The sequence below is a fragment of the Oncorhynchus kisutch genome, linkage group LG22 (assembly GCF_002021735.2).
Source record: "Oncorhynchus kisutch isolate 150728-3 linkage group LG22, Okis_V2, whole genome shotgun sequence".
Taxonomy (NCBI): Eukaryota; Metazoa; Chordata; class Actinopteri; order Salmoniformes; family Salmonidae; genus Oncorhynchus; species Oncorhynchus kisutch.
In genome coordinates, this window is record NC_034195.2 from 54,277,067 (window position 1) to 54,286,140 (window position 9,074).

Sequence of the window (9,074 nt, forward strand, 5' to 3'; positions counted from 1 at the left end):
CAGTCACAGTGGTCAGGTATTCTGCCACTGTGTCCTCTCTGTTTAGGGTCAGTCACAGTGGTCAGGTATTCTGCCACTGTGTACTCTCTGTTTAGGGTCAGTCACAGTGGTCAGGTATTCTGCCACTGTACTCTCTGTGTAGGGCCAAATAACATTCTAGTTTGCTCTGTTTTGTTGTTAATTCTTTCCAATGTGTCAAGTAATTATCTTTTTGTTTTCTCATGATTTGGTTGGATCTAGTTGTGCTGCTGTCCTGGGGCTCTGTAGGGTGTGTTTGTGAACAGAGCCCCAGGACCAGCTTGCTTAGGGGACTCTTCTCCAGGAAGGTTTGGGAATCGCTTCCTTTTAGGTGGTTATAGAATTTAACGGCTCTTTTCTGGATTTTGATAATTAGTGGGTATTGGCCTAATTCTGCTCTGCATGCATTATTTGCTGTTCTACGTTGTACACGGAGGATATTTTTGCAGAATTCTGCATGCAGAGTCTCAATTTGGTGTTTGTCCCATTTTGTGAAGTCTTGGTTGGTGAGCGGACCCCAGACCTCACAACCATAAAGGGCAATGGGCTCTATGACTAATTCAAGTATTTTTAGCCAAATCCTAATTGGTATGTTGAAATTTATGTTCCTTTTGATGGCATAGAATGCCCTTCTTGCCTTGTCTCACAGATCGTTCACAGCTTTGTGGAAGTTACCTGTGGCGCTGATGTTTAGGCCAAGGTATGTATAGTTTTTTGTGCGCTCTAGGGCAACAGTGTCTAGATGGAATTTGTATTTGTGGTCCTGGTGACTGGACCTTTTTTGGAACACCATTATTTTGGTCTTACTGAGATTTACTGTCAGGGCCCAGGTCTGACAGAATCTGTGCATAAGATCTAGGTGCTGCTGTAGGCCTTCCTTGGTTGGTGACAGAAGCACCAGATCATCAGCAAACAGCAGACATTTGACTCGGATTCTAGAGGGTGAGGCCGGGTGCTGCAGACTTTTCTAGTGCCCGCGCCAATTCGTTGATATATATGTTGAAGAGGGTGGGGCTTAAGCTGCATCCCTGTCTCACCCCACGACCCTGTGTGAAGAAATGTGTGTGTTTTTTGCCAATTTTAACTGCACACTTGTTGTTTGTGCACATGGATTTTATAATGTCGTATGTTTTACCCCCAACACCACTTTCCATCAGTTTGTATAGCAGACCCTCATGCCAAATTGAGTCGAAGGCTTTTTTGAAATCAACAAAGCATGAGAAGGCTTTGCCTTTGTTTTGGTTTGTTTGGTTGTCAATTAGGGTGTGCAGGGTGAATACATGGTCTGTTGTACGGTAATTTGGTAAAAAGCCAATTTGACATTTGCTCAGTACATTGTTTTCATTGAGGAAATGTACGAGTCTGCTGTTAATGATAATGCAGAGGATTTTCCCAAGGTTACTATTGACGCATATTCCACGGTAGTTATTGGGGTCAAATTTGTCTCCACTTTTGTGGATTGGGGTGATCAGTCCTTGGTTCCAAATATTGGGGAAGATGCCAGAGCTAAGGATGATGTTAAAGAGTTTTAGTATAGCCAATTGGAATTTGTTGTCTGTATATTTGATCATTTCATTGAGGATACCATCAACACCACAGGCCTTTTGGGTTGGAGGGTTTTTATTTTGTCCTGTAACTCATTCAATGTAATTGGAGAATCCAGTGGGTTCTGGTAGTCTTTAATAGTTGATTCTAAGATCTGTATTTGATCATGTATATATTTTTGCTCTTTATTCTTTGTTATAGAGCCAAAAAGATTGAAGAAGTGGTTCTCTCTCTCTCTCTCTCTCTCTCTCTCTCTCTCTCTCTCTCTCTCTCTCCCTCTCTCTCTATGTCTCTCTGTCTCTCTCTCTCTCTCTCTCTCTCTCTCTCTCTCTCTCTCTCTCTCTCTCTCTCTCTCTGTCTCTCTCTCTCTCTCTCTCTGTCTCTCTCTCTCTCTCTCTCTCTCTCTCTCTCTGTCTCTCTCTCTCTCTCTCTCTCTGTTCTTCTCCTTGTCCTGGATATTACTCGCTGCCAGAAGATAGGCTAGTTAGGCCGTGTCAAATCACACATGATCATGAAGATGAAAGGTTTGTTTAATATTTAAAGGGCATATCTTATTATTCTTCACTTTTTCATTTTAGAGGCCACCTTTTTCTAGTTAGTTATTTTCTCCTCATCTCTCTCTTCCCCTCTCCTCTCCTGTCCTGCCTCTCTTCCCTCTCTCCTCTCCTGCCTCTCTTCCCTCTCTCCTCTCCTCTCCTGCCTCTCTTCCCTCTCTCCTCTCCTGCCTCTCTTCCCTCTCTCCTCTCCTGCCTCTCTTCCCTCTCTCCTCTCCTCTCCTCTCCTGCCTCTCTTCCCTCTCTCCTCTCCTCTCCTGCCTCTCTTCCCTCTCTCCTCTCCTGCCTCTCTTCCCTCTCTCCTCTCCTCTCCTGCCTCTCTTCCCTCTCTCCTCTCCTCTCCTGCCTCTCTTCCCTCTCTCCTCTCCTGCCTCTCTTCCCTCTCTCCTCTCCTCTCCTGCCTCTCTTCCCTCTCTCCTCTCCTGCCTCTATTCCCTCTCTCCTCTCCTGCCTCTCTTCCCTCTCTCCTCTCCTGCTCTCTTCCCTCTCTCCTCTCCTGCCTCTCTTCTCCTCTCTCCTCCCCTGCCTCTCTTTCCTCTCTCCTCTCCTGCCTCTCTTCTCCTCTCTCCTCCCCTTCCTCTCTTTCCTCTCTCCTCTCCTGCCTCTCTTCCCTCTCTCCTCTCCTGCCTCTCTTTCCTCTCTCCTCTCCTGCCTTGCTTCTCCTCCCTCCTCTCCTGCCTCTCTTCTCCTCTCTCCTTCCCTGCCTCTCTTCCCTCTCTCCTCCCCTGCCTCTCTTTCCTCTCTCCTCTCCTGCCTCTCTTCTCCTCTCTCCTCCCCTTCCTCTCCTCTCCTCTCCTGCCTCTCTTCTCCTGCCTCTCTTCTCCTCTCTCCTCTCCTGCCTCTCTCCTCTCCTCTCCTCTCCTCTCCTCTCCTCTCCTCTCCTCTCCTCTCCTCTCCTCTCCTCTCCTCTCCTCTCCTCTCCTCTCCTCTCCTCTCCTCTCCTCTCCTCTCCTCTCCTCTCCTCTCCTCTCCTGCCTCTCTTCTCCTCTCTCCTCCCCTGCCTCTCTTTCCCTCTCTCCTCTCCTGCCTCTCTTCTCCTCTCTCCTCCCCTGCCTCTCTTCCCTCTCTCCTCTCCTGCCTCTCTTCCCTCTCTCCTCTCCTCTCCTGCCTCTCTTCCCTCTCTCCTCTCCTGCCTCTCTTCCCTCTCTCCTCTCCTCTCCTGCCTCTCTTCCCTCTCTCCTCTCCTGCCTCTCTTCCCTCTCTCCTCTCCTCTCCTGCCTCTCTTCCCTCTCTCCTCTCCTGCCTCTCTTCCCTCTCTCCTCTCCTGCCTCTCTTCTCCTCTCTCCTCTCCTCTCCTGCCTCTCTTCCCTCTCTCCTCTCCTGCCTCTCTTCCCTCTCTCCTCTCCTGCCTCTCTTCCCTCTCTCCTCTCCTGCCTCTCTTCCCTCTCTCCTCTCCTGCCTCTCTTCCCTCTCTCCTCTCCTACCTCTCTTCTCCTCTCTCCTCCCCTTCCTCTCTTTCCTCTCTCCTCTCCTGCCTCTCTTCTCCTCTCTCCTCCCCTTCCTCTCTTTCCTCTCTCCTCTCCTGCCTCTCTTCCCTCTCTCCTCTCCTGCCTCTCTTCTCCTCTCTCCTCCCCTTCCTCTCTTTCCTCTCTCCTCTCCTGCCTCTCTTCTCCTCTCTCCTCCCCTTCCTCTCTTTCCTCTCTCCTCTCCTGCCTCTCTTTCCTCTCTCCTCTCCTGCCTTGCTTCTCCTCCCTCCTCTCCTGCCTCTCTTCCCTCTCTCCTCCCCTGCCTCTCTTTCCTCTCTCCTCTCCTGCCTCTCTTCTCCTCTCTCCTCCCCTTCCTCTCCTCTCCTCTCCTCTCCTGCCTCTCTTCTCCTCTCTCCTCTCCTGCCTCTCTTCTCCTCCCTCCTCCCCCTCCTCTCCTCTCCTCTCCTCTCCTCTCCTCTCCTCTCCTCTCCTCTCTCTCCTCTCCTCTCCTCTCCTCTCCTCTCCTCTCCTCTCCTCTCCTCTCCTCTCCTCTCCTCTCCTCTCCTCTCCTCTCCTCTCCTCTCCTCTCCTGCCTCTCTTTCCTCTCTCCTCTCCTGCCTCTCTTTCCTCTCTCCTCTCCTGCCTCTCTTCCCTCTCTCCTCTCCTGCCTCGCTTCTCCTCCCTCCTCTCCTGCCTCTCTTCTCCTCCCTCTTAATGGTTAATTATACATATCAGGGTGCACCAGGAGTGGCATTCATCATTGTAGACTGTCATAATCAATGACATTTCAACAAAAGGAAAACACAGATATGCAAATAGGAAACCATTAACATTTGCATTGCTTGATTGAATAATCACCTGGTTGTCAAAATACTGTAATGAACAAAGAGTGATGCAAAGGCCAGGGTGAGGAGAGTGTATATATTTCCTCCTGGGTCATTCAGCTCAGATGTGTGTGTGTGTGTGTGTGTGTGTGTGTGTGTGTGTGTGTGTGTGTGTGTGTGTGTGTGTGTGTGTGTGTGTGTGTGTGTGTGTGTGTGTGTGTGTGTGTGTGTGTGCATGCGTGCGTGCGTGTACATCGGTGTGTGTGTGTGTGTACATCGGTGTGTGTGTGTTTGTGCGTGCGTGTGTGTACATCGGTGTGTGTGTGTACATCAGTGTGTGTGTGTGTGTGTGTGTGTGTGTGTGTGTGTGTGTGTGTGTGTGTGTGTGTTGTGTGTGTGTGTGTTGTGTGTGTGTGTGTGTGTGCGTGCGTGTGTGTACATCGGTGTGTGTGTGTGTACATCGGTGTGTGTGTGTGTGTATGTGTGTGTACATCGGTGTGTGTGTGTGTACATTGATAATATGTTTCTAAAACTTATTTGTTGTTGTTTGATGCTGAACCAAATATTTGTAATACACATGTTGTAACAGTAAGATACATCTCAGTTACAATTCTAAATGATCATGTAGGAGTGTGTGAAGAAATAGCCCTCGTCAGAGTTGTTGTTCGATACCTGGCCTGCCGTGGCTCTAGGGGGAATCTACAGGGTGAGGCTCAATCTAAGTCCTCGACAACAGCAAGCTAATCTGGGGCTGTGTCCCAAATGGCACCCTATTCCCTACATAGTGCCCTATTTTCCATTGAGCCCAGGTCTAAAGTAGTGCACTATGTAGGGAATAGGGTTCTATAGGGTTCTGGTCTAAAGTAGTGCACTATATAGGGAATAGGGTTCTATAGGGCTCTGGTCTAAAGTAGTGCACTATATAGGGAATAGGGTTCTATAGGGCCCTGGTCTAAAATAGTGCACTATATATAGGGAATAGGGTTCTATAGGGCTTTGGTCTAAAGTAGTGCACTATATAGGGAATAGGGTTCTATAGGGCTCTGGTAAAAAGTAGTGCACTATATATAGGGAATAGGTTTCTAAAGGGCTCTGGTCTAAAGTAGTGCACTATATAGGGAATAGGGCTCTAAAGTAGTGCACTATATAGGGAATAGGCCTCTATAGGGCTCTGGTTAAAGTAGTGCACTATATATAGGGAATAGGCTGCCATTTGGGCCAGTGACCAAAGGATGAGGATGTGGTGGGGATAAGTAAGACGATCAGAGAAGCAGGACAAGAGGTGTTAGCAGCACAGTGTTTTGCCCTCAGCCCTGCCTCAGATACACCTAGTTAGATAGATCACTCTAGAAAAAGAACATGAAGGAAAACAGCTTCAGGGTGGCTGAGCTGACATTGGCACGTCATTACCAGTTGCTAGGCAACGCAACGTTAATTTAGATGTGTGACGGAGATAGCCCTTTTCACTTTTCTCCAAAATGTCAAAGTTGTACCAAAAAAAATGACAGGATTATAGCTCAAAATAATAATTTCCTCAAGCTTTCCTCGAAAGACATTTTATGGCTGAACTACGCTTTTATCAGACTTTAAAAGAGACCCCAAAAATGATTTTGATTAGGTTGCTTTGTGTGAACTAAGGTTACAGATCTACCGTTCAGGGGTGGCTAAGCTAGCCATGTTGCGTCTCATTAGCACGAGTACCATACCTGAGGCAACACTTTGACCTGGTTTTATTTTGTAAATATTTTCTTAACTCTTTCTTGAACTGCTCTGTTGGTTTAAGGGCTTGTAAATAAGCAATTCACAGTCAAGTCTACACTTGTTGTATTCGGGCTCGTGTGACAAATAAAGTTTGATTTTGATTTTTGGTTCGTTTACTGGTTACCATGGTTACAATGGTCTATGTTCCAAATGGAACCCTATTCCCTATGTGGCTTGGTCAAAAGTAGTGCGCTACATAGGAACACAATGTAGGGTGCCATTTTGGACGACAGCACAGTCACACTATTGATTGGTTTGTTTCGCATGCTCAAAACTCTTTATAAGTAATGAATAAGATAATCAATAAACAGAAAGACAACAAGTGATTAGTTAAATAAATAAAAACATGTTAATTGATAAGCCATTGGTAAGTGCTTATAAATGTTTATATAATGGTGTTATAAACCATTATACAGGTTGTCAATACTTATCTATGTACACTATTCATAAATAGTTTATTGGTCTTTCAAAGATAGGATGTATGTCATGGGATTGTCAGAGGTGCTGTGCATGAATGGAAACATGCAGATTGCCCTGAGGAAGATGATTCTGGAACGTTACAAATGAAATAACCAAAATGTAACAGTATAACTTTAGACCGTCCCCTCGCCCATACCCGGGCGCGAACCAGGGACCCTCTGCACACATCAACAACAGTCACCCACGAAGCATCGTTACCCATCGCTCCACAAAAGCCGCAGCCCTTGCACCACCGCTAACTAAACTAGCGTTTCACTGGGAAGTCAATGCATAGAGAAGAATTCCAATGAAGGAACAGGGAATCAGAAAGAGAGTGAGAAAACAACAAGAAAACAACCTTTTGGAAGATTTTATATAAATAAACTTAATTCTACCAACGGTTGACTGAAAACACAGGATATTATAATTTACACGATAGGGGAGATGAGAGGCGATGAATGAGCCAATTGGAGGATTAGGTTTTAGGTGGTCATGGTTGTCTGAGGGTCAGTTGAAGAATGTTTATAACGGCGTCATAAACCATTATACATGTTATCAATACACCGAAATAACACCGCTACTCTTGAAACAAGACTTACGTGACCACAGAGCCATCCTACACAGAGCAACGTCAATGTCTCCAGTCACAGCCCTTGGGACACTAGGGTCTAATTTGAGGGGAAAGTGCCCCCTACTGGCCTACTGTAATAATGACAATAAAGGAAAAAACTGCAACACCAGAGTTGACAAGAAGATGGCAATATTGGACAAGTAAAATATGTAATTAGCTCAGCCTGCCTAGCTACATGTATTGACAGTACATTTAGTAATACTTCAATTTCAGTGTGAATCAAACGTATATATATTTTTTCAGTAGCCGTCACGTGTACTGAATTGAATCGATTACAATATAATTCCCGTAACATTACGGTAGTCCTAATTCTGTTCGCAAAACATTCAAGAACTAGCGGAAAATAATTGTTGGTTGCACGTTAGCTTGGGTTGAGTAAAGACCAGTGGTGTAAAGAAAACATATTTTAAGAGAAAACTTACTTTAAAGTACTACTTAAGTAGTTTTTTGGGGGTATTTGTACTTTACTTTACTATTTATATTTTTGACAACTTTTACTCCACTACATTCCTAAAGAAAATAATGCACTTTCTACTTGATACAGTTTCCTTTTCACCAAAAAAGCACTAGTTACATTTTGAATGCTTAACGGGACAGGAAAATAGTCAAATTCACGCACTTAAAAAATAAAATACCTGGTCATCCCTACTGCATCTGATCTGGCTGACCTACTAAACACAAATACTTTGTTTGTGAACTAACTTCTTAAATAAAGAAAAACAAGAAAATGGTGCAGTCTTGTTTGCTTAACATAAGGAATTAGAAATGATGTATGCTTTTACTTTTTCTACTTAAGTATATTTGAAACCAAATACTTTACAAAACTTTTACTCAAGTACGATTGTCCTGGGTGACTCACTTTTTACTTGAGTCATTTTCTATTAACCCTCCTGTTGTGTTCGTTTGGTGTTAATTAATTCTGTGTTTCAGGTCCAAAATGACCGCCCCATTATAGCTGATTATAAATCCATAATAATCCATATATTATTACCTAATGTTGTGTTACATCGTTTTAGCAATTTAAGTTCTTGTGAACATTTTATGTTTTGAACTTCTATTTGCGATTTATGACCTGTAGGCCTCATTGACCTGAGCTCATACAACTCGTTTTTGACTATAACAAATACTCAGATGAAAAATATTGTGCTATTTATCAGTCTACTTTGTTTAACAAGGACTCTCTCCTCCTCACCAGTGTCATGATCAAATATATGATTTTTTTAAATTAAGAACAAATTATTAACAATTATTATTCAATGACAGCCTTGTTCAGGGGTAGAACGACAGATTTTTACCTTGTCAGCTCGGGGATTCAATCTAGAAACCTTTCAGGGTACTGGCACAACGCTATAACCACTAGGCTACCTGGAGCCTCAGATACAGTATATCGTTTGGTCTTTGTGCTGCCACAGAATGAATTGTGAGCAAGGCCTCAAAAAAGCTTTATATACCAGAGCTGGAGAAAATGTCTATATATTATTGAAACAATGTTGCGATTGTTTGTGAGAATGCCAACAGGTGTGTTTCCCGTGGGGGAAAGATTCTATTGGGGAACACACACACACATACACTTGGGGGTCTGGGAGAGAAAGTGTGTCCATCTGATGAATGCGCCTGAATTCAATTTTAGACACTAATTGCAGTCTCACCCATTCATTTCTAATCACTGGTCAAGGGAACACCACAGGTGGACAAAAGTTCAATAAAACACCCAAAATGTAATCAAAATCATCCAAATGTATGTTGTGTGTTCAGATGCCCTGTGTGGACCCAAAGTCATGCAACCTTATATGACAATCAGATTAAATTAACTACATTTTTTAAATAGAGAACTTTTAAATAGAGAACTTGAAGATCGGTCCAAGAATGAAAATTG